At 40.7% G+C, this 25,879-nt stretch overlaps 1 long non-coding RNA gene across 1 annotated transcript in view; it reads left to right on the plus strand.

The window, feature by feature from the left end:
- The first annotated feature begins 525 nt into the window (after positions 1–525).
- The window catches only part of LOC138266551 (uncharacterized), a 62,089-nt gene continuing 36,735 nt past the window's right edge, over positions 526–25,879 (plus strand). Inside the window, exons 1-4 of the long non-coding RNA XR_011199542.1 lie at positions 526–724; positions 13,779–13,879; positions 15,280–15,350; positions 24,302–24,397. This is a non-coding gene — a long non-coding RNA (uncharacterized lncRNA). The remainder of the gene's footprint in view (positions 725–13,778; positions 13,880–15,279; positions 15,351–24,301; positions 24,398–25,879) is intronic.

Raw genomic sequence — 25,879 nt, forward strand, 5'->3', positions numbered from 1 at the left:
TGTTTTATGTTTGTCATTATTTTTGTTTCTTTTCTTGACTCTTATGGCTTTAAAATTGTCGCGTGTGTGATGTTTGATGAATAAATTCACATTTTCTCTGAGAGAAGCCTATTGCTTTACTTGAGCTGCCAGACAGTAACCTGTGACTCTTCAATTAAAACCAATGTTTATTGCTGTTATAATAGAGTTACTCCATTTTGCCACATCTCATCTCCTGTTCTCCCTCGACATGGAATACAGATTTTCCCAAACATCATGTTAAATGCACTTAAAGAACCCAAAGCTATTCAACAAGACTTAGGGAGGAAGGAGCTAAACATACTTTGAGCCAAGCCTCTTGCTTTCTGAAAGCACCTCATAGTTAACATCTTCCTGTGTGTGTCTCTCTCTTTGCCATAGAGAAATTCTGCTGAACAGTTTACCTAGGCACAGAGTAAACAATGGGACAAGCTCAGTTTGAATTGCTGAAAAACTAGAAAATCTAGAGTTCCTCTAACAAAGGCTGCTCTATTGTTAACAGTTTGTTTACCTATTCTTCTCTTGCAGCATTGGGCTTGCCGTGGCCCGACGCCTGGCACAACAGGGTGCCCCCGTGGTCCTGGGCAGCCGGGAGCAGAAGAAAGTGGACAAAGCAATCGAACAGCTCAAGTCAGAGAAGCTGCCCGTGTCAGGGATTGTCTGCAATGTCACAAACAAAGACCACAGGAAGAACCTTGTTGAATTGGTGAGTGGAAACTACAAAAACTCTGTATATAACCCAAGAGAAACCATGATTTTTGTTCCTTGTAGAGAGAGCAGAAAGACATTCGGAGTTCTGGGCTGTTTTTTGGTTTAGGGGATTTCTGAAAGCTCAAGAGCCAGAATACCATTAGAAGGTCGTTTTTAATTTATTTGTTTTTCATAACTTTGAGAATGAAATCAACGGATTTTAAAGCAAGGGTCCAATTACTTTAGTGGCAAACGCAAGTTTAAAAACAGTGAGACATTATGTATGTGTCTCACAGTGTGTCCGTTAAAAGTTAATTCTTTGGTTGCACATTGTGTCCCCTCATCCTGATTTAAAAAAATCATTAGCAGAAAAGGAAAATGTGGTGCTGTTTGGGGTACCACCCGAACAAGGCCACTAAGTTGAAGAATGGTTAGTTTATGAAGGTTAGTAATGTACCTCAAATAGCATCTGAGTTACACAAATCAGGGGCTTCCTAGGTGACTTAAATTTGATCAAGTAAATACTGGAAACCTTTACAAATAAACCCCTGAACTAATAAATCTCACATTTGTCACGGAGATGATGTAGCACTTTTTCCCTTGTTTCAACCAAAAGCGCTACAGAGGAACCATCAGAAGTGTTAAACCCTAAGGATTTTGTTGCTCTACACAGGACATGTAAATCAAATATCAAATAACATTTAAGGTTTAAATATAAATGTTGTTAGGCTTCACAATAAGGACTGACTAATGTTGTAATGAACACCATGAAGGGTTAGTAAAAACGTAGGCCCATCTTTATACTTTTTTAGCACCACATTTGCGCGAATTTTGATGCAAAAACGGCACCAACTTACAAAATACAATTGTAATTTGAAAGTTTGCGCCGCTTTTGCGTAAAAAAATAACACAAATGCGGCACAAAAAAAGTATAAATATGGGCCTGAAAAGCATTACAAAAAAGTAAAATAAATGACAAAATAGTAAGTCAGTCATTTGCCGTATAAAAGCATAAAGCTCAGAATAAAATGCATGTATGAAATGGCAGAATAAAGTATAATTTATCCAAATTAAATAATTCTTAAATCAAAAGGTAAAACCAAAAGAGTGTTGCCTTCTAAATATCAGGGGAGAGTGAGCTCAACACCTTTTGGTAAGATTAATTTTATAGGTTGAAATACAATAAGATTCATATATCTAGGGTAAATGTGCAACGGTATGGAAATTTCTATCTGATCATGTTAAAGAAAGAATGATATGGTTTAAAATCCCATCCCTGGTGCTCCTGTGACACCTCCATAGTTAGAACAAATCGAGGTTAAGTTGTCATGAGAATTACACCCTGGTCCCCTTGTTAAGGCACCTTACAATGCATAAAAAATCATAAATATAGTCAATTAAGTGAATGGGCCCACTCAAAAACTGAGTTCTAAGTCAATAGAAAAGTTGAACCGCTTTATTACAAAATTCAATAATAAGATGATACAGAGTCAATGCTATAAAAGCCTTTAGTGAATAGGGCAATACAGAGAGATGCAAAATCAGAAATTAGTCTAAGTTCCAAGTAAGCCTCAAAATTAGGTGAGTAGTGAACAGCATCCCTAGTAGAACAGTAAAATCTTCTGGCTCACCCCCAAAATCAAGTGTTCTTATACATTATTGTTGCATATCAAATTAACAGAACTGCAGAATCACTGTGGTGTGACCAAATGTATCTTTTCATCAACAAAGCAGTCAAATATGTGTTATATTGGCTTACCTTGTAAGCACTAACCCACTACATGAATAATTAGTCTGCCCCTCTATGCTAATGCCATCTGGTGATGCTACAATAAACTAGATACTAGTGTGTTATGGGAATGAGCAGATACAGTTGATCTAGGAGAAATACCTTTCAGAAATAGTTGCAGTTCTTGACTGAGCCAAGGAAAGTGCATTGAAGTCAGCATGAACTATAAGAATAACAATGGAAATACATAATAATCTGCTTGACTAGGTGCAACAGATATGACAGGCAGTGAGGTGCAGGAGGAAGACATGAGTGGAAAAGGTGACTTCCATCTTGGACGAAATGGCGTTTAGTCTAAGTTGAGGCCTTGTTAACAATGGTTAAGAAAACACACTTCTACACATAATAGAGAATTTGTTTCAAATACTATAACAATGTTTACAATTCTAATCAAGTGTGAAAATACATACTCGACATCGTTAATGATGCACAAAAAATAAAAAGTCTGAAAATCCTTAACTCTACGTGTGTAACATGGGAGCTGCACTTGTCTGTCTATCTTGTGTCTCCACTTCTCAGGTTAAAGAGTGTATCATACTATTTTAGCTGTGTGCTCAGGTTTAGCAGTCAATGATTTAGGGCCACCATCCTACAGTGCATCCTGAACTTCTGTGGACCCAATGGCAGTCTGTGCCCTGAGACAACAGAGCTTTTCACAAACGCTGGTCTCCACAGTACAAATGGCTGCTGGGCAGACAACTCTTCATTGTTCATTATGGTTTATCTGTGTGCTGTACCCCGACTGCAGCTTAAGTGTGCATTCTGCAAGAATTGCCAGACTTGGAGACTCCGTAAGTCCTTGGGATGCTACATAATCTTGACATTGTACAGTAATAAGCATGTTATTAAACTGAGCCCACTAACCAGTTACAGCACATTTTCTGAAACCCCCAAGAAGCAAGTTACCTACTATGTTTGAAGATCAAAAACAGCCGGCCTACTATAACAATGTAGTAGCAAGATGGATTTTGTTTTGAATTTCTGAGAGTCTCTTTTATGTGGTAGTGATGTACAACTGTTTGTGGGCATTTATTTGTGCCCTTCTTTATTTCTTGATTTCTTTCTTCCTTCGTTTGTTTCTTTCTTTCTTTGGGTTTTTTCAAGCCTGAAGAAAAAGACACAATGAGCCTTTCTGTAAAGAAATCAGGGCAGATCTCATAATCCCAGACAGAGTTGTCTCTAGAGATAGGAAGCCAATATCTTGGGGAATTTTTTCATAAATCTCAGAGCCAGCCCGACTGGATCCAGAGGGAGGTCTTCAGTTAAGGTTTTAATAATCAAGATGAGCTCATCACCTTTGATTGGGGATTCTAGATCAGTGGCCTCTGCATTCATAATGCAAAGCATAGTTAAATGTTTAAAAAACAGAGCTACCTGTTCATTAGAAGGATGAAACATTTTGGTATAAAAGTCTGAGCAGAAGTGGTGGAACGCTGCAGCTATTTTAGCATGTCCTGTTACAAGCTCCTACTTGTGGGCATATGATGTCCCCTTTGGTTCTCTTATGTTTAGCCTGTCAGGAGAGAGGTTTTCCTATTTAATTGTCTTCTTTGTAAGTTGTCTATACCTAGTTGTGCTATATTCCTGCTCCTAGAAAGTATGCATTGCTACAAGAGCTTCTTTAGCATCATTTACCTAGTTTACCCTTAAACCTACAACCCTGTGGGGGTTTTATACCTTATTTAAATTATCTTCCATTATACCACTACAATTATCAGCAATTAAAGAAGGTTTAAGTCTATTTGTGGCACCCGTGAGTCATGAGTTACCTAAAAGAAGTCTAATCAAACTTCAGTTGAGGACCATATATATATCGCCTATTGTCTGGATGCTTATCTCTCAAAAGTTCTTTATTCTTACTAGTTTGTATTTTCTTTTACTCTTGCATCACTTACTAGTTTGTATTCATGCATCACTTACTGAAGGTGTGTGACAACAATGTGTCTGGAGGATTTCATACAAGTGCCAGAAAAGTTTAACTGAGAAAATGTGGCATTAAGGTCTTCCAGTATAATAATATGATGTTATGTTGTTAGAATGATCTTTTTCTGAATTAAAGCAGTGGGATTATCAGATAGGGTACAATATTAACAAACTAGTGTCAAAATGTTCACTTGAATGTTTATATGGGCTGTGGTCCATCAGCTATTAGGATTTGTCTCATATTTTATGATCTGTAAGCCCCAACATGACTCTAAAAATAATGCCACATCCTTTATGTGCCACTATTGAAATAGATATTTACTTTTCCAGTTTAAACTGGTAACCTTTTTTAAATACTTTTTTGCCTTAGGTAACCTCATCACATTGGTAGGCAAACATATTGGTCACATGTTTCCGAGCTGGATACTTTCCTTCTTCACAGATTTTTAACTTCTCAATTGACCCTTATACCAAACATTCTTTTTTACTTTTGCTTATTTTCAACCTCAGTTCCTGCGAACAGACCTCCAACGTCCTATATCCCTTCTCCCCTCTGTCCCGTCCCTACACAGGTTGTCTCCTCCTGCCTTTCCAGCACTCCCCTCTCAACGCTCATGGTGTCTGGAGGTTGATGCTGGTCCACACCATCCCTCCATAAACACCCTTTGCTTACCTTTGCATAGGTGTTTGTTTAGCTATTCACATCTAAAAAGGCAGAATTTTTTTTCCTGAATATTGTCTCTTTCGCTGTAAAGTGAAAACTGCCCTCTCTAAATCACACTATCCTGCATCCGCTCAGAAACTGAAAATATATTAAAAAAATAACAATGAAAAATCAGTGATGTCATAACTTTCAGTTCTCGTCTTGATAAAAAGTGAACAATTCAAACACTGATCTTTGAGTTTTTGGGCATCTTTGGCTTAAAAGTCTGCATTCCACAATATTTGAAAATATGTCATACCATCAGTGTAGGTGGAATTACTTGCTTCTTGAAATCCACCATTAGAAATCTTTTCTCTTTGTATCTTTTAGATGTTTCAAAAGCTAGATGTGGAAAAAATTCAAAAAATTGAAAGCCATGGTGATAATTATAAGTCTCTTCTCTCCAGTCCGGAAAATAATTTTCAGCCTTGGAAGTAAACAGTAAATATGTGTATAAGACCACCTTCCTCATGGAACTGAAACAATCATACTCAGACAGTCTGGGTAGAGATCTTTGGCTTTACCCACAACCACTTCTTGCTGCAGTTCTGCAAACCATTTAATTATGCTATATTCTGTCTTATCACCCAGTGCAAACAAGGAGAATGCTCCATATTATATTGTATGCATTTCCCGCAGGGTAGCCGCGAACTCGTGCTGCTGTGGGAGCAGCACATTAAAGTGAAAAACGGAGCGTCAGCTTTAAAGTCACTCCGTGTTTTACTGTTCAGCAGGGGTGTGGAATTTAATAAAATATAAACTTGTCCATAGGACAGGTTGCTTCTTAAATCTGCTTGTCCTGTGGATCAAATCTACTTGTCCCTTTGGTTCCATGTAGTGTGACGACAAGTTATGCCCGTAATCTCATTATGTAAGAGTTCTGTTAATAGCCTCTCTGATCATGCCAGGGCTAATACTATAGTAGGGCTTGAATACTTGCAATTTCAATCCCTACTATAATAATTTCCTTATTTTGCTACCTTTCTGCAGATCTAAGTGCTGGGGCTGGAGGAAACAGTAAGCACTAGTTCCAGGGGTGGAATGCCTTTGAGTCTCCAAACCTACTAACTTGCATGTATTAAGGATGTTCACTAGCTCCTTTCTAATCTTTTCCCATACTGAGAAAGGTTGGAAATTTACTCCTAACAAAGACAGAAGTGGAAGTTCTTCAAGGTTTGGGAAAAAAGTGGTTGAAGTCAATGGGAACTTCGAAACACACAACAGATTTTCGCATGTACAAATCTACACATGCATATTTGCTCGTGCTAAAATAGAGTTCACAAATATTTTCTAGGAGTACAATTTCCTGGCCTACTGTAAGTTCTTGTGACTTCATGAAAGCCACTAATTCAAAGACATACAGCATGGGAGCCCTTTGGTGACTTTCTTTAAGAATTGGGACCCTAATTAAGACTGGCATTGACCAAAACAATTTGTTTTTATTAAAATTCTATTTCTCTATCTATCGGCTGGCTTCACTGTGAGTGATCACATTCTGCTGTTCCACAACGAGCATATTAGCACACAAAGTAGTTTTGTTCAGTGCCTGGAACTACTGTGGCAATCAGAGGCATAACAACACTGGAGGGGGGCCTCTGCAAAGAACATGGAGGGCCCCTTCTTGATTCACTTGGGGCAGGTGCTGTACCGCAGGGGTCCCCATGCACCACAGGGGCCCAGGGGCCTTTGTTACACCACTGGAGTGCTGTGGTCTGATTTTGATATATGTATGTTGTGTGGTCTTGGAATATATGTTTTTGCCTTGGAGTAGTAAGGCAATTGAACACATAGATGTACATACACATTTCTAAGTACTTTTCATTCTACTACTGGACACACGTGGGAAGTGGGTAAGAATTTAATAATCTAGATGATCTCTTCACCTTTGATTGGGGATTCTAGATCAGTAGCCTCTGCATTCATAATCCAAGCAAAGTTAAATGTTTAAAAAACAAAGCTACCTGTTCATTAGAGGGATGAAACATGTTGTTCTAAAAGTCTGAGCAGAAGTGGTGGAATGGCACAGCTATTTTAGCATGTGCTGTTACAGGCTCCCACTTGTGGGAATGTGATGTCCCCTTTGGTATTCCATGCCCAGAAGACCTTGAAAACGGACCCATAGTATTCAGGTTCAAATGAATGGTACCGACCTCCTGCTTACTATACTTTTCAAATATTCTGTCTATGTTCCAGATGTCAGTTTCTTAAGAACACACAGCATAAATGGTCCACTAGTAAGAACTGAGCATTGTTTCTCCTGATTGTCTGGCAGAAGGCCACAGAGGAAAAGTATTTTCTCTCTTTTAGAAAGGAATTCCCATAAATGAGATATTTTTAGCCTTCTCCATAGCAGGAACTGCTGACTGCACAGCCATGATTTAAGAATGGGGCCCTTTATCTATGTATGTACATATGAATGTGATATTTTGTAGTGAGAACCTAGCCAAAAGTCAGTTGATCGTTATAAAGAGTCCAGTACAAAGGCACAGACAACAAGTAATATGGTGGCTTAGGGTTCGGATATAGGACGTGCTCTGTTACTGTGCTGTGATTTAGGGCCAGATGTACGAAGCCTTTTGCATGTCGCAAACTGTGAAAAACTCAGTTTGCGGCATGCAAAAGGCCGAACGCGATGCTCATCCCCAAATTGCGAGTCGGTACCGACTCGCAATTTGGGAATGCGACTCGCAAATAGGAAGGCGAATGCGGTCGCAAACCAACTCGCAGTTACCACCAGTGTCACACTGGTGGTAACTCATTCGCAAAAGGGAAGGGGTCCCCATGGGACCCCTTCCCCTTTGTGAATGCCGAAAAAAAAAAATTTCAGAGCAAATGGTTTCAGTTTAGTTTTCATTTTGCAGCTCGTTTTCCTTTAAGGAAAACGGGCTGCAAAATGAAAAAAATAACTGCTTTATTGACAAAGCAGTCACAGACATGGAGGTCTGCTGACTACAGCAGGCCACCATCCCTGTGAGTGCAGGGACTCGCTATGGGGTTGCAAACTGCGACCCACCTCATGAATATTGATAAGGTGGGTCTTTGCGACCCCATAGCTAGTCGCAGAAGGTGTCTGAGACACCTTTCTGCATCCAATTTTGCGAGTTGCAAATTGCGAGTCGGTCAGACTCGCATTTTGCAAGACGCAAAATTGGAGTTTACTACATCTGGCCCATAGTGTGCTTGCTTTAAAGTGGTGTACCTTCAGACATTGTGGTGTCTCTCTCACTTTAAAAAGTGAGGGCATGATTCTTAAAACAGTTTTTTAATCTGCACCCACAGGTTTACTTCCTCATATGGTTGCAATTAAAAAAAAAAATGCGTTTGTAGTACCGTCCCAGTCTTGGAAAAGTTGTTTGAAATCCTGTTTACTAACATGCAAGTGCTGTGCTGCACGTGTAGTTATACACAGAGTGTAATTGCCTTGCAGCAATGTCTTGTAGGAGAGCTATTGATAGATCTATGGCTGTATGCCAGAGCTATTGTTTCCAATAGAAAACATGGTTATAGCCCCAATTCAGGCAGGAGGGTCCCGATTTTTAAAGCAAAAAATGGCTTTATTTTGACTGTTTCTCGACTGAAAATGCTTCTGTTTCATAGAAGTAAACGTAGGAAAATACGTTCTCCAGGTTATTTTTTAAATCGTCCACTTTCCTCTTCTAAAATGGCATGGCATGTATGCAGTATGCATGGGCTGTGCTTTGAGCCATCCCACTGCGCATGACTGGTTGGCTTTGTTGCCTATTTCACTTGGCCTCCTATAATTTGATAGTTCCCTTCCTATTCTTGTGTTTTTCCTGCCCAGGAACAGTTCGGTCGTACAGCGTTTTCGAAGAGTGGCATCCTTCTACTGCATACTTGAATGAACTCTTTTATTATCTGGTATTCAGTACTCTATGGCAGTGCATTTGTTTCTTTGCTTTCTTTCCCCGTTGTACGTCTTGCCAAGCCAATGATCAAGAATTTGTCTTCATTAGCACTACCAATTTTTTTAAAAACATGAGAAAATACTTATTTATAATTCACTTTCGCCGATAACAGTATAAACCCTTCGCCTGACTTAACCTTTCAAAATTAAGTTCCATTTATGTTTTTGACTTTACTGTCATCATCACAGATAAAATCAGCCGTAATTCGGTTAATAAAGTACATCAAAGTAAAAACTGAAAGTTACTTTAAATGGGAAAAATTGTTCTAGTGGATAATCCTGCCCCTTGGGAAACCGGAATGATTAATCATAATCTTCACTTTTTCTTGGAATGTGGAGCCTGCAGATGAGCCAGTAAGAATGTCCAAGGAGTTACTGGAGCCTCCTCTATTAGTGAAAAGCAAAGCTACCAGATAGGTGTGAATGTCCCTAGATGTGTGCATGCAATACGTATTGATGTGGGTGCATGCAGTGGCATAACGAAACTTAAGGGGGCCCCCTGCAAAGTCCATGAAGAGCCCTCTGGGCTATATTCCGGAGCTCTTGAGCTAGGTTACTGTTCTGAGGGCCCTCCTGGAGTTCGCTCCACAATGCACCGCATGGGCCTTTGTTATGCCACTGGCGCAAGCGTATGTCCTTCAGCTCACAACTAAGTGTGTGTATTTGTGTGTGTGTGTGTGAGTGTGTGTGTGTGCTTATTTATGTAGTTGAACATGCCTGTGGATACCTGTATGTGCAGTTGTGTGGACTGCCGTATGCATTTATGTTTTATATTTTCCACATTTACACACTTACACATTTATGAGTCCTCTAACCACAGGTTAACATGTTGCTCATTCATTAAGCTTTGCAGAAGGGCTCTTTTCAACCCATTTGCTCAGTGTAATTTTATCATGTGGACCTTGGCCATGATTCACTTTTTTGAGGCACTAGTTGAGTCTCTGATTCAGTATAATAATTTCTGTTTACTTTCTTAAAGGCATTCCTGGAGGCCACCATTTAGTCTCTTCAGTATTTTAGTGCAGGCCCCCCTTCATTCTATTCATGGCTGTGGGGCAGGCCTTCCTTCACTCCCCTCATGGCTGTGGTGGAGGCCCTCTTTCACGCTTTTCCCGGTTGTAATGGAGTCCCTCATTTCCAGCTGTGGCCTGGCCTTTAGGGGTGACGGGCCACGCCCCCTCACCTTTTGCCCCTCAAGGAGAGTGTCTGTCAGGCTGAACAAAGATCAGACTGACAAACACTTCTCATTTTCAGGTCAGGCAGCCAAGAGCTAGACAAACACTATTTGTGCAGGCTCCTGGCTACCTCAGCTGAACTTTGCTGGTCTGAGAATGTCCCAGCTCCTGTGGGCATGACCTCCGCTCAGCAAAAGTCCTCAAGGCCCTTCCCCTTGTGACGAGGGATAGGGTCACTCATTGCCATCAACCTGGGTGCTTCAGATTTAAGCCCTGAAGCACCCAGGATTGAGGGGCAATCAGTTACTCACCGTGACAGAGTTGGGTGGGCTCAGCAGTCTCACTGACCACATCTTAAGGTCAACCAGTGAGGGGAGGCAGCAGTTCCAACCCTCCTGGTATCTCCAAGGCTGAGCGGCAGGTAAGTGTGTGTGTTTGTTTTTTTAATGAATGTTTGGTGAGTATGTTTGTGTATGTTTGAATATTTGCTAATGAGTGTTGTGAATTGACGTGTGTGTATGTGTTCACATGGGTGTGAAAATGAATGAGTGTAAATGAGTGTGTATGTGTGAGTGTGTGTCCCATCCGCCCATCTCCTTCCTAAAATTACAGGCCACCACTGCTCATTTCCTAATCTATTGTGGAAGCCGGGAAGCCCACCTTCACTCCCTGGATGGCTGTAGTGGAGGGACTCATTCCCTCTATTTGTGGAAGCAGTGGATGCCCTCCTTCCATTCTCTTTGTGGCTGGAGTTGAGAGTCTCATTTGCACTCTTCATGACTGTTGCTCTCTCTTCGTTGCTGTGGTACAGCCCAGAACTGCTCTCTTCATTTTTGTAGTGGAGGCCCTTATTTGCTTCAGTGGAGGCTCTCATTTGTACTATTCAGTAATGAACTTGAGGCTCATTCACTCTTATTCACTCTGTTCACAGCTGCCTTGGAGGTCTTCATTCGCTCTGATGGAGAGGAGGTTGTCATTCATGTGGTCAATTCACAAACATTTTTGACTGGTGCTAATGCTAACACAACCCGTGGTGGCGATTAAAGAAGTCCTTACAAAAAACACCTTTCCCACGGCATTTATGAGAGCAGATTTATGGCAGTAGTAATGTGTGAGCAGAACGTTTATGCGTATTTGTGGTTTGTATTTTGTTGTGGTGGGGATGTTGTATTTTTGAGCTGCTGTGCTGCAAAATTGCACTGCGTCATTATTGTGATATATTGTGTCAGTGAGAGAAAAGATGAAAGATGGTATGAAAAGAAACGTAAAAATACACACCTAATAATTAGGTTGCTAGCTCCAAGTGTCCTATACCAACGTGACCTGGGTGTCCTTTTGTGACGTGATAGCATTGAACATGCAGTATAGACAATCTTTCGTTGGTGCCCCTTCACCATCATAAGTGCTAATCAAGTGCATACACACATCCAGGTGCAACATAGGAATGATAAGAGGATTGCCACGACAAAGGGAGGATCTTTAAATACCTTTAAAGACGTAAGCACAAACTGAGAGGCAACAGATGTGCATCCAAAGTAGACAAAGTAAGTCAGAAGATTGCGTTAAGAGACTTGTTCATAGTAGTGTAAAGGCAAGATCGAAGTAGTAGGAGACCATGTTAAGTATCCTGCCTATGGAGAGATGACATGGAATTGAAGCTTTGAACAGCGGCAAGGTGTGAGGTCAGAGCTAAGAATTTAGATGGACATCTAATGGGAGGCATTAAGTGCCATGGTGCAAGTCCAATAGGAAGCATCAGTAGTAGGAATGACCTATAGCAAACAATTGGGGCCTCGGAAAGGACCAAAGATTTGAATCAGGTGTGCTAAAGATTAGAGCTATTAAATCAGCGTTATACATGTAAGTGACTATATTAAAGAACAAAAAACACAATATGTTCTGGGTACTATAAGACAGTAGAACAGAAAGTCTTAGGGGGAGCAAATATGAATTTTAAAAGGCCTTGTTAAAACCTAAGACACAGAATCTACAGTATGTGATTTATATTTATAATAATGGTATTCTAATTACTCAACATTAAAACTAGTGACATGATAAAGCGGTGAAACGCATGAAAAACACAAAAAAAACGGTGAATACATGGAAAATATTAGCATGGTATGGGAAGCAAAAGCAAAAGCACCACAGAGGAGACCTGGTATGTCCAGACTAACCGTGGAGGTAAACAGTGTGAGGACCTTGACGCCGGCCATATATTATGCCCTGGTATACTTCTAATCAACAGCGGCAGTAGATAAAAGTAAACAGCAGTGATTGGGATCAAAAAGGAACAATGGTGCGAAAGCGACTTACCTTGAAGAAGAAGGCCGAGGAAACTTGAAACGTGTAAACGTATAAGAAAGGCTCAGTGACAGCACCTGATTTGTGTGTGTTGTACCTGGTAAATCAACTATTTGTATCACCAATCTGTTTTACTGCAGAAAGATAACAATGAGGAACATTTAACTGTGCTGTGAGAGAGGGATGCTCTATCTGTGAATTAGGGTGTAGAAAAATTAGGTGTTTCGTGTGAGAATGATAATACACCATTGGATCAATTAATAAACCCTTGAGGGAGATTGTTTGTAAGAAGGGCATTGACCTGGTATCTGCTCACATTAGCAAATGGGTTGAGGGCTTCAAGATTACTCATTTGATGTGGATTACATATCTGGGTCTGTCAGCTACATGGCTATCTGTTTGCTTAAATCTCTAATTGTTCAGATTTAGCTGTGGAAGAGTGTTCAGTAGAAAATGAGTTATGCGTTGAAGAAACTATATGTCTTATCACCCAGAATGTAACTGCTAAGGTAGACTGGAAGAAGAGTGAGGATGCTGACTGTAGTTTTCAACAGTGTTTGGAGTTTGTGAAGAAAGGATGGCCTGAGAAGTTAAATCTCTCTTCTGCACTTTGCTAGTATTGTGAAGTCAAGTACAAACTCTCTCGCAAGGAAGGACTCTTATTTTGAAGCACCAGATTAGTGGTCCCAGAAGGTTTAAAGAGTGTTGTAATTAACATTGTCCATGAAGGACATTAGGGTATTCTTAAAATAAAGGAACATTTTCAAGAAGGTTTTCTGGTGGCCAGGTATTGATTTCGCTGTTGAAAGGTCTGTAAGGCAATTTATAGAGTGTCAGAATAGTGATACTGGTTGCAAAACCTGCATTCCTTTGATGGCGCTTTTTTAGAGCAGGAAGACATGCCCCTTACCAGGTAGCAACAGCTGATCTGTTCTCCAGGTGACCAGATGTTTTATGTGTCTGACCTGACATTGTCGTCTATCATTATATTTTTTGAAGGCCTAAACACGAGCAAATGTAAATGAGTTCAATTAAAAGTTAAGTTATGTAAATGTATGTTAGGTGGATATTCTTAAATGTTGGAATAATTCATGCCCTTCTGGACATATGGTCCTATGTCGTACACCCCTGTTTTTTTCTGTGGCTATGAAACCTTTTCTTTAGTGTAGGCCTAAATATGCTAACTAATGCCATATAATTACATTGTGACCCCTTCATGGCCCTCTAATTCTGTGAATTTGTTATTGAATAAAGCTTTAGAAAAACATGGGAGGATTGATTACCTATTCTCCAACGCAGCCATGGCGCTTGACGGCAAGAGCATCTTTGACACCACGGAAGAAGAGTGGACTGAGGTAAGACCTCATAACTCTAAAAGGATTCTCACTTTATGTAGCTATAACTCAAGTCCCTAACAAGAGTTTTTCAGAACACTTATGCCTGAAAACTGATCTGGTAGAAAAATGCCAAATAAAAACATTAAATAAATAAATGACCATGAGCCTTATTTAGATCTTGGCCGATGGAATACTCCATCCCAAATGAGACGGATATCCCTTCTGTCGTATTACAATCCCATTATATCCTATGGAGATCATATTATGGTGGATGGAATATCACTCACGTTTGTGATGGAGTATTCCTTCCGCAAGATCTACATCAAGCCTTATGTCACTTAAGAGCACCACCAGGCAATCAGCAGAGAATCTCACTTCTCACTCTCTCACCAACTCAAATACTTAACCAATCAGAGGCATAAAGGCAAACAGATTGCATTAGGTACCATTAGGAATAAGAAGGCCTATAGAGTGCCCCACATGGTACAATAGCACTCCTGGGAAATGGCAGTTCTGTTTTACTTTTCACCGCCTACCAATTCAAATAAAAAGTCATTTTAGGAACAGATAGACCAGCGGATCGCCTAAGCTGCCAAACTGGAATCAAGGTTCATATGAGCCCTGCTCCTGAGCAGCAATAGATGTTGAGCAGAGGAGATCATTTTAATTAGTTGACCAAGTTGTGGATACATTTGCTATTTATATTTGTGAGCATATGTAGTCATTTTTATGTCAAATAAGTTAAGTAACTCAGGGACATTGCATTAATGTGTTGATTACGCATTGCTTACCAAATCCATTATTTGTTATGCTGTCCAGCTCTGGAACTCCTATTTTGAAGTGGTCCTTCGCCCATTTTATGTTAAAAACATTGTTGTCTAACTGATGTTAACTTCTTTTGATTAGACCTTGCAAAAACACTTTGTACTTACAGCATGGTCCTTGTTTAGAAAAGGGGTAGTGATGGTATGGGGCTAACTAAATGTACAGTATTCCAGTTACTGTTCATTCTTCAACTCTATACCATAAAGAAAATATGTAAAGAACTACCAGGAAATGCTGTAGAAGCACCAGGAGATAAACAAAAAATAGCATAATTCTAGTAATTATAAAAGATGTCTCAAAAAGCTGCAGTATTACGAGTGCAAATTATGATACTGATACATATATACTAATGACTGAGAGTTTTATTCTGTATTTAAAGGTGCACTTTATGATCAGAGCAATGACATGTTTGTGGTGAAAAAACACGTCCGAGAAAAAGCATAAAAAATGTTCAACTCTCTCCAAAAATGATTGGCAAGTAGTATTTTCCAAGGAAGCCAAGCTGAGAAGGGCTGCTTTTTTGACCCTATCACAAAAAAGTAATTGAAAATCTATATCAGTTCCCACTTTTATGGTTTCCTTTGTGATTTCAGGTTTTGCACACAAATGTAACTTCGATGTTCCTGTTGGTGAAGCAGTTCCTTCCTCACATGCAAAAGATGGGGTAAGGCTCACAAACTATGGGCAGTGCAGAAATTGAGGGCCATATTTACAGGATCGGATCCTCCGTCACAAACAGGTTGAAGATCCTGTCATCTCTATTGCAAGTACCATATGAAATAATACACTTGTAATACGGAATCATCATCTACTTTGTTTGTATTGGAGAATCTCATCAACCAAATTCTAAATGGGCCTATAATATGGTAAATTCTGAGAAGTTCTTACTGCTATGCTACAGAGGTGGCTGGAGTTAACCCCCTTCCGGCTGATAACCTCACACAACCTCACACAACCCCATTTCTCTGTGCCAAATTCCATAATTAAGGGGAAGGAACTTACCTCCCTCTTGGGCTCTGTGGGCCCCATCCCTGGGGCCAAATTCCAGTAAAAAGGAGAGGGAGCCTTTTGCTGCTCCTCCCTGAGCCTTATTAGGCCCAAGAAGCCCATCTCCTTAGGCCAAATTGGATTAAAAAAAGGGGAGGGGGCCACACTGCCCCTCCCCAAAACTTATTATGCCCCAGTGACCCCATCCCCTGGGACCAAATACACCAAAAAAAGGGGAAGGTGACTTCTCTGTGAACCTTATTAGCCCGACGATCCCATTCCTCACACTACATCAATAAAGGGAGGGGGCAGGCGGCCCTCATGGGGAGGAGAGCTGCATGGGCTTTCTTGGGCACACTGGAGACTCTATCCCCTGAGGCCAGAGGTGTGGACCACTTGTTGAGGGCCGCGGAGGCCCCTGCAGCAGCAGCTACCTCCCCGCATCGTGGGGCACCCAGCATTGGCTCCCCCAGAGGGAGCATCCATTTATGCGTACGCTCTCTGGGCAGGAGCAAAATCTGTTCTTTTCCCTGCCCGCATCATTGTGGGCACGGGACAGACCCAAGTTTGCTTCCAGCCTGAGGGACCATCTTTAAATCTCCCACTGACTTTGAGAAAACTCACATACTTGTTCCTGTTTGACCGGAGATTTAAAAATGCTTCTGCCAGATGCTTTGTGTGTGGGCCGGGAAACTGCTTTGCCAGGGGGAAGGACACAAACACTGAGGCATCCCAGGGGAATGGTGTCCTTTTTTTTCCACTTTGATTTTGGCCCTGGGGATGGGAGAAGACATGGATTTGTTTTTTTTAGGCCCAGGGGGTGGTCCTAGGCCTGGGGCGCGTTAGGGTATCCCTGCCGCCTTAAATATTTCTTTTTCTTAGCGTCGCAACATGCGACTAAGTCCCCTAGTTATGTTCTGGCTTCCAGCAACTGTTTTCTAGTGTTGGCGGTATTAATCAGAGGTGTCTGACTCTTGTGGAAGAGAAAAAAAGCTCACTGGGCCAATCAAAACACTTTTTTTTTTAATTGGCCCTCGTGCAATACTCTCGCAGGAGTCTCTCAGAACCAACTGTCCAGATAAATAACAACTTTTACCCCTTAATTTTTTAAAAACTAGTTGCACTAGTGGCAAGGTCGCAAATATTAGCTATCTTAGGGTGCGAGTTATAGGTACTTAAAAGAACTCTAACTAGACCTGCTGAAGTTCTATGTTTTTGTACGAGAAAATTTAGAACCTAACTATAACGTCCCTGTAACCTTTATTTTTATCAGTGAATATATATATATATATATATATATATATATATATATATATATATATATATATATCTATATCTGTGTGTGTGTGTATATATATATATATATATATATATATATATATCTTAGTGGACATGGAGGGTCACCACCATGTAGTTATAGTTGGGACCTTGTTTTTATATAAAAAGCGTTTTTTTACTTTCCTATATCTTTGGTGCCGCTTCACGAATCTTCATGAAACTTCCCAAAAAAATGTGCCAGTCACGTCAGCTGCTGACTGGAAAGTTTCAGGGTGATCTGTCCTGGGAGGGATCTGTCTGTCCTTGGGCGACGGTGGTGGCCTAGAAAAATGGGTTGTCCCAAAACACTTTTTTCCATTCATTTTTCCATAGGGGTCTTGAACAGTGATAGCGCCGAAACTACTGGACAGAATTACACAACATTTGGCAGAAAGGTAGATCCTGGTCCAGAAAGTGACCTTGTTTTATTTTGGTATAAATGCGTTCAGTAGTTTTGAGAAATTAAGGGAAAAACAAATTGATATACATAGAGATGTGGATCCTTCACACATCTGCTGCGGACCAACGCAAATCTGTGAGCTACACGGAGGAGTGTGATTGATTGGGTGGTAGCGGTTCAGAAAGTTGTGGCTGCCATTTTATTGCTTGGGGTATGGATTTAATTTCTCCAATGGGTAGAAGGGGTCACGGTACAGGTACTCCGGTCCCATGGTATAATGGAAGGGTTTGTGCGGATGACTTATGACTTACAAAAAATTAAAACCTCCTTTTGTTCCATGATCGTGAATCCGCAACTCTGTTGTGGTGCTCAGAGCTGCCCCCTGTGTAACGTAGCGCAGAGTTGTGAACCCTGCCGATGAAAGAAAAAAATATTTATAGATTTGACACATACTGTCACACCCAGTTACAGCCCCAGTTAGATACTCACACACCCACTGACAGACCCACTCACAAACTGACACACCCACTCTCAGACCCAGTCACACGCTTATGCATCCACTCAAATACCCACTCAAACAGCAATTTACTCACTTACTGAACCACTGCAACACTGACATACCCATGCACAGACCCACTGTGATGCTAACCCACCCACTCACAGAGCCAGTGAGAGCCTCTTCTGTTTACTCACTGACTCACTCACACAGACATGCACCCACTCACAGACCTATTCAGACTCTCAAGGACACATAGATCCACTCATACCCTCATGCACCCTCTCTCCAACCCACTCAGACACTCACAAATTCACTAACAGACCCACTCAGAGAGTCATGCACCCACTCACAGACACAATTGGAGACTGATGTAGCCACTCACAGATTGACTTGGACACTGATGCACCCACTCACAGACCCACTCAGAGATTCAATTCACCAGCTCACTCACAGAATGACTCACACAGTCACACACCCACTGACAGTTTCTCAGATGCTCAAGCACACATAGAGCCACTCAGACCCTCATGTACCTATGCACAGACCCACTCAGAGCCTCATACACCCACTCACAGACCATTCAGAGTCTGATGCATCCACTCACAAACCTTCTCAGAGACTCTTCCACACACTCACAGACCAGTGCTCACACTCATACACCCACTCACAGACCTACTCAGTCTCATGGAGACTCAGATCCACTGAGACTCTCATGCACCCACTCACAGACCCACTCAGAGACTGATAGACCCACTCAGAAACTCTTGCACCCACTAACAGAGACTCTGAGACTCTTCCACCCACTCAAAGACCCACTCGCACAGTCACACACCCACCCACAGATGTAGTTGGACTCTCATGAACACACATATCCACTCAGACCATCATGCACCCACTCACAGACCCACTCAGAGACTCACTGTAACTCGCAGACCCACTCAGACACTAATGCACCCACTCCCAGACCCACTTATATTCTTATGCACACACTTAGCGACACACTCAGACACTTATGCAACCACTGACAGACCCTCTCATGCACCTACTAACAGACCCACTGAGGCACTCATGCACCCACTTACACGCCCACTTACACACTTATGCAGCCACGCACAGACCCACTCAAACCCTCATGCACCCACTGACATACCTGCTCAGGGTCTCATGCACTCACTCATAGACTCACTGAGACACTGATGCACGTACTCACAGACCCATGCACACTCTAATGCACCCACTGACAGACTCACTGAGACACTCACACACCCACTGACAGACTCACTCTTGCTCTTACCCATTGACAAGCTGGCTCATGGTGTCACACACCAACCCACAGATACACTGAAACCCTAATGCATCCACTCAGAGACTGACTCAGAGTCTGCTGGAACACTCAAACACCAACTCTGAGACACACTCGGGTACTGACACACCCACTCACTGACCTGGTCACAGTTTCACTCATCCACTCAAAGACCCACTTATCTAGTGACAGATCCACTCAGAATGTCAAACAGTGGTATTTAAACCTACTAAAACAGTCATACATGTACTTAGCAACCCCATTATATTTCCACTGAGGTTTAAAGAAATGTATAGTAACATAAAGAGAGTAAAAGAAAAACATATGAACAATTTGTTGGTGTTGTGCAATGAATATGACAGTTTGGTTTGCTAATCCATGATGGAGTCACAACTCCGAATTTTTGGTTAAAGAAATCCAGATTTTCTTTTTAAGTTAAAGAGTGTTTGGGGTATAGGGTGGCTCTAAAAAGAGCCTTTGTGTTTTTTGTGTCTATATATTTAGTCCATATAAGAGCGGTTACAGAGTGTCAAGTTGCTGAGGAACACTCTGTTGCCTTCATTTGTGAAGTGGATGTCATCTGTGTATGCCATCCATGTGAAACTGCAGGTTATTATTGTAGATAGAGCTCAGGTTATGGTCTCTGAGGAATGCTGAAACAGTTTTATTAACACGTTTCCTGGCTTTGTAAATCTGTGGACAGAACTGATTTGACCATTTCCATTTCTTCCTCTGGCATATGTAAGGAAACACAAAGGCTGTGTGTGGGGAAAAGGAGCATTAATTGAAGAAAGGTATCCTTCTGTAGGATTTCCAATCCTACACTACTGACTGACACTGCAAAATCATGAGGTGAGGTGGTTGGCAATCTCTAATGCTTTCAACCATTTTAACACTCTCTGGCCAACCCAAATAATATCCACATTTCAACCCTAGGTACCTGTCAATACCACTCTTTCTAGCATACTCACTAGCTCAGTAAAAATAGCTTGACCTACAATCCAGACTTTGAAAATTTTCAAGAAAATGAGCTGTTGCACACATGAGAAAGCTGCAGCTCAGTGAAGGAGCTCTGAAAATGTGAGGTGGTTAAAAAGGAAGGACTTTCAGAATTTAAAAAATGCATGTATTTCTTTGGATTTTATAAAAGGAATTATAAATAAAAGTATGTTGTGCATAACAAGTAGAACTAAGTCAGTTTGTGATTGGTTCTTATTTACAGTAGTAAGATGATTTTGGATATGGTTACATTGAGTAGTTGTAAACCACACCTGCTACCCCACACAGTAAAGTTAGACTGCTGCTATCCATAAAGATAGCGAACCTTTGAACTCCTGGTACAGCACAGTGGTCTGGAGGAGGTTGCTATGGCACCTGTGGACATTCAGTGTGGGGGGGGGAGAAGCTTGTAAAGGAGACAAACATTTGTCAGTGAAAGAAGGATTATGGTGGAGTAGAATTTTGAAATAAATGTTTTTCCCAGATAAATATCATCTGTATTTTCATAATGTAGTAAGAAGAATATAAAAGAAAATAATGGGAAATATGTATATTTTTTATCCCTGATTGGAGATGCAAATTTTCACAGGGGTCTGCACAGGGGGATGCGATGGAGTCGCAACTTCTGCAGCAAACTGCAGGAAATTAGGCTTATGACTAAGAGCACAAAATAGGGCTAACACACAGTAGCCATTGAGAAATAGACAAACATTAATAAATGATGAAACAGAGCTTGTGATTTGATAACTATGACAGTATTACTGAGAGCAAAGGTGAATAAGTTGCCATTACTGGTTCCTTGGAGTGAGAGTGGGCTGCCATTCTTATCCTGAGTTTTTATTCAGCTAAATAAAATGAGCAGAAGGGATGTTGTGAAAGTATTTTATCTATCATCAAAAGTTATTGAGAGGTATGTAAATTCTATCATTAATTTTTAAAGCAAGCTCTGTTTCTTAATAAAAGTAGAAAAGGTACATAATATAAAAATGTATTTTAAGTATGGTGTGCTGAGATAGACGCTGATTATTTAATAAAAATGTTTTGATAGGGTGGTAGACTTTCTTGGTTAATACTTGAAAATAGAAATTGACTTTTTGTGTGGAAAGCTTGTGATGAATTATACTTTTACTTTTTACTTCATATATGTTATGTTTGAAATAGGAGGTATATTAGGTATAGGACGTATAGTCAGTGTTGGAAGGTGGATTATTGGTAAGGGCAGGTAAGTACCTCCACTTTGCAACAGGCCACTAACCTCCACTTAAGTCCAGTTAGGTCTTAATTTATGAAACCCAGCTCAATCCTTGGTAGGTTGGCAATGAACGACAAGGCTTAACTTAGGAGACAAGTGTGTAAAGAATTTAAAAATATAAAAACAGTAAATAAGTAAAACACAAAACACAATAAAATCCAATACCAATTTACAACAATAGATTATATTTTTATCTTTAAAATGACACCAAAACGATTAAAATCGGATAAGGGAAACCGGAGATATGAATTTTTAAACAATTAATGTTTTCTAGTTCTTAGAAGCAACTAGCGCTCAAAGGGTTAAAAAAGGTCACCCTGGAAAGTGACAAAGTCCAGAGTTCAGGCCACCCACAACGTAACACTGACACACTTATTTTCAGGAGTGTTTCTTGATTCAGGAAAGTGGTCCACAGCACCAGCCAAGGGTTCAGAGACTCTGGTTTGCTTCTTGGGGTCTGGGACTACAACTCCCACTATGCACCTTTTCAACTTATGGAGTTGGTCCAAACGTCTCCAAACTTCTGGATCTTCTTCCAGAGGTCATTTTTGGTTCCTAGAAGTGTCCACAACTTGATGCAAGGTTCCAGAAGCTCTGAGTTGCTCCGTGGGAGGTGGGACTACAATTCCCAGAATGCATCAGGTCAAAATCCTCAAATGGCCACTGGACACTGATCAGCTGGGCTCTGCTTGCAGGACTTGATGCAGGGAACACTGGGCAGATATTTGGTACCTGTAGCAAACATGGATTCCCTTCTTGAAGCAGTAGAAGACAGGCAAAGTCATTTTAGTGGTGAAGCCCAGGTGTACAGCTGGTGCAGTCCTTCAGAGTGCAGTGTCCAGGTGCAGGTCAGGGGTCCAGTAGGGCATTCCTTCTTCTTCTTTGTCTTGTTCCTTGTAGGGATCTGAGGTGTGGGTGTAGCTCTACCGTATTTATCCTTGCTCCTGGGTGGAAACAGGGGGGTCCTAGTTGTCCAATCACAGGCAGGCTCTTTCCCCCTTTGATTACCTCTTCCTGGGAAGTATATCAAAAACCAATCCCAGGGAGCAACATTCTTCAAGTATTCAACATGGCTGAAAGTGATTTTTGGAGGTTAGATCTGGATGAGCCCACCAACTGGTGTGGCGAAAAATCCCAAACACACCCCTCTCCTGCCATCTCCTAATCTTGTCAAGAGAGCACCTAATTGCCTGGGGTTGCAGGATGTGCGGGAGGACCTGCGCTTCTCCAAATATCCTTTCGTGCCTTTGAAGACCAGTTTGGCCGCTCTTCCCCCCCCCCGCCATCCTGCTTTGCCATCTGTTGAGGCAGATCTCCTCCCTCAGGCACATCCTTTGTGTTCCGCCCAGGCCACTTTACACTTCATCAAGACAGCCAGGCTGTCAGAGGCTGGCCAATCGGAGAAGAGCACTACAGAGCTGAATTTGGCAACTTTCAGGTACAGTTTTAAAACTCTTTGCCTGAACTAGTTATATTAAATCCAACAATTGCAAGTTGTGAGATATATTATAACAATTACTTTGATAACTCAAGGTACCTGGCACTTAAGGGGACTTTGTTAATTAAAAGAAAGTCTCACCATTTTAGCCTATGGAGGCCATTCACTACAGTGAGGGAAAAACGAATTTGGTTATTTTACCTCACCGGGGCTTATAAAACAATATTAATAATGTCCCTGCTTATATTTACATGGCACCCAACACTAGGGCCTCATAGGGCACACCTTAGGGGTGATCTATGTGTAAAAATAAGATAGTTTAAGACTTTGGCAGTACTTTTAATTCCAAAGTCGAATTTGCATATAACGTTAGTTTAAGAGCAGCCAGCAAGGCAGGCCTACCTTTAAAATGACCCTGGGCACCTCAACAGTGCACCTATGGGTGCACTACCTATGCTGGGTTCCCTAAACCCACATGCCCTACCATACACTAGGGACTTGTAGGTAGGTTGACATACTCAATTATAATTAGCCTAATTTGCATACTCATTTTACACAGAGCACAGGCCCTGGGACTGGTTAGCAGTACCCAGGGCACCATCAGAGTATGGAAAACACCAGCAAAAAGTGAAAAAGGGAGGCAAAAGGTTAGGGGCCTCTGCAATCATTCCTGTTTTCTCACAGTGAGGACCACTGGAATCATGCGGCAGGGGAGGGCTAAATTATGTGGCAGGGTTGAGTGAATTGTGCAGCAAGAAAATTCAAATTATGTGGTATAATGTGGCACATTTTGTGATACTATTACTTCATTATTTTGTCATTTTCAAACTTGTTAACATTGTCTGGGAATTGTTCGACCTCATTACTACCAGCTTAACACCCAAATATTGCAATACAGCAACAAAATTATAACTTGGCTAAGGACCTTCCACTGAGCGGCAACGCCTGTACTGCATTTTTACTAAGCTTTGAAACGTTTAAGGTACAAACAATTGTTTTTGTTCAAATCTGCAGATTACGGGGCAGGTAATGGATTATGTGGCAAATGTGGTAAATCTCTGATTGTGTGAAAATTTCTCACTGCTGCAAAATTGCATAATTCCTCTGGCTATATTATGATTTTAATAAAAGACATGTATGTGCACATTTGTAAAGGCAATGCTGGAAAGAAGAGTATGTACTGATCTGCATTATTGTCCAACTCTATTTTAACATGGCAAAAAATTAGAGTGTGTATTAAATTAATATGAATTTCTCTTCTTTGCCATTGTGACGATGTAGAAATTTGTGGGTGGGTCTCACGCAGAGAATCTATCACCGTAGTGCATGGCTTGTTGAGTTGTGGAAATGAATATTTTTTTATGGAGGAAATGGGAGTATTCTATAGAGACGCAATTCTGATATTTTTCTATTTGCACAGATCTATTTCTGCAGAGGAATATGTTTGAAAAATACCAAAGAGAACACAACCGAAAAAACATGTGGACAGTGTCAGTAAAACACAAATGAGTTGGAGGTAAGCCCAAATTCTTTTTTTTTTTTAAACTGTATGCGGCAAACTAAAATATTTGCAAGATGAGAAAAGAAACAGAAAAATTCTAAATCAGTTGTAGAAAGTAAAACAATTGTAAGAATAGAGGGAAGAAGTCCAAAACGAAAGCCAAAAGCTCAACCAGCGGACAGCAACACCTTGAGAAAATTAGAGTGAGGATGTTTTGTGCTACAGTAATTCAGAATCTTATTCAAAATATCAAGAAATACACAAAGAGAACAAAAATATTGAAATAAACAACCTGTTGAGGATATAGTTGATAAGGTATTTGACTTGAAGAGGAAACTTATTCTTTTACTAATCAATAGAATGAGAGCATTGGACAAAATGGGGTAGGATATGAAAAGATGCAACCAAAGGAAAAGGCTTGTTAATAAAAGTAATTTTTGTAAAATATTTAGTGGTGTATGGAAGCACACATCCAGCACGGAACTGACTTTAATGAATAAGCTTAATTGCAAGAGTGCACATTAGCACACGCTGTGGATTCAACTGGCCGATGTTATGAAATGAAGGAAGGGAATCCAATTGAAAAAGAGAAGATTGTTCCTGGAGATAAGGAAGAGTTGATAGCTGAAGATGTTCAGGGAAAATGTTCACCAGGCCTTGTTTACCAGTGGAGATGTAGCAGTATTTGTTCCATTCGTCAACAATCTATTGATTTATTACAAGCTTTTGTATGTGAATTTCCAAGTAGGACTCTTAAGAGAAACATTTCAATTTTGCTAGAGTTAGACCCTTGCAAAATAAGAAAGCTAACACATTTACAAGGACATTCTTTAGCATGTTTATCTAGGAAAGTGTGCCAGAGCACCTTTCATCTCTTTAGAATGTTAGCAGTTCACCATTCTAAAATACAAAGTTTAGTTAGAAGACTTTACTATGAGAGTTCTCCAGCGGTATGTTTAGGAGAGAATAATAAAGTACTTTTGCATGGCACTGTACAAGAGCTACAAAAAATATGTGAGGATGTCCAGTTTCAGTTCTTTGGTCCTGAAGAAGACCGTAATGTCACCGAGGAATTTGTATGTAGAGGTATGGTTGGAGAGAGTTCTGGAGTTGGTACTGAGTTCCAGGAAGAGATTACACAATTCGATACAGCTAGTTCTAAGAAGCCATACTATGTTTGCACAAACATGAAATGTGTAGTTATTTTCAAAATCAAGGAAAAATGGCAAGAACTTGCTGCTTATTTGTTTGTGAAAGAACGTTTTGATTTGTGAATTCGACACGTAATTTGTAAGGACTGCTATTACAAATTAGAGGATCAGAGAACACCGGCTGGAACAGTGTATAATGGGCTAGCACTTGTAACTATCCCAAAACAACTACAAGATTTAAATATGTATGAATCTATCCTTATACAATCTGTACATCCATTTCAAGTAATTATTCATTTGGAACCAAAGACCGGTAAATTGCATGCAACAGAGTTATTGAAAGGCC

Source organism: Pleurodeles waltl, chromosome 11 (assembly GCF_031143425.1).
Source record: "Pleurodeles waltl isolate 20211129_DDA chromosome 11, aPleWal1.hap1.20221129, whole genome shotgun sequence".
NCBI classification, from domain to species: Eukaryota; Metazoa; Chordata; class Amphibia; order Caudata; family Salamandridae; genus Pleurodeles; species Pleurodeles waltl.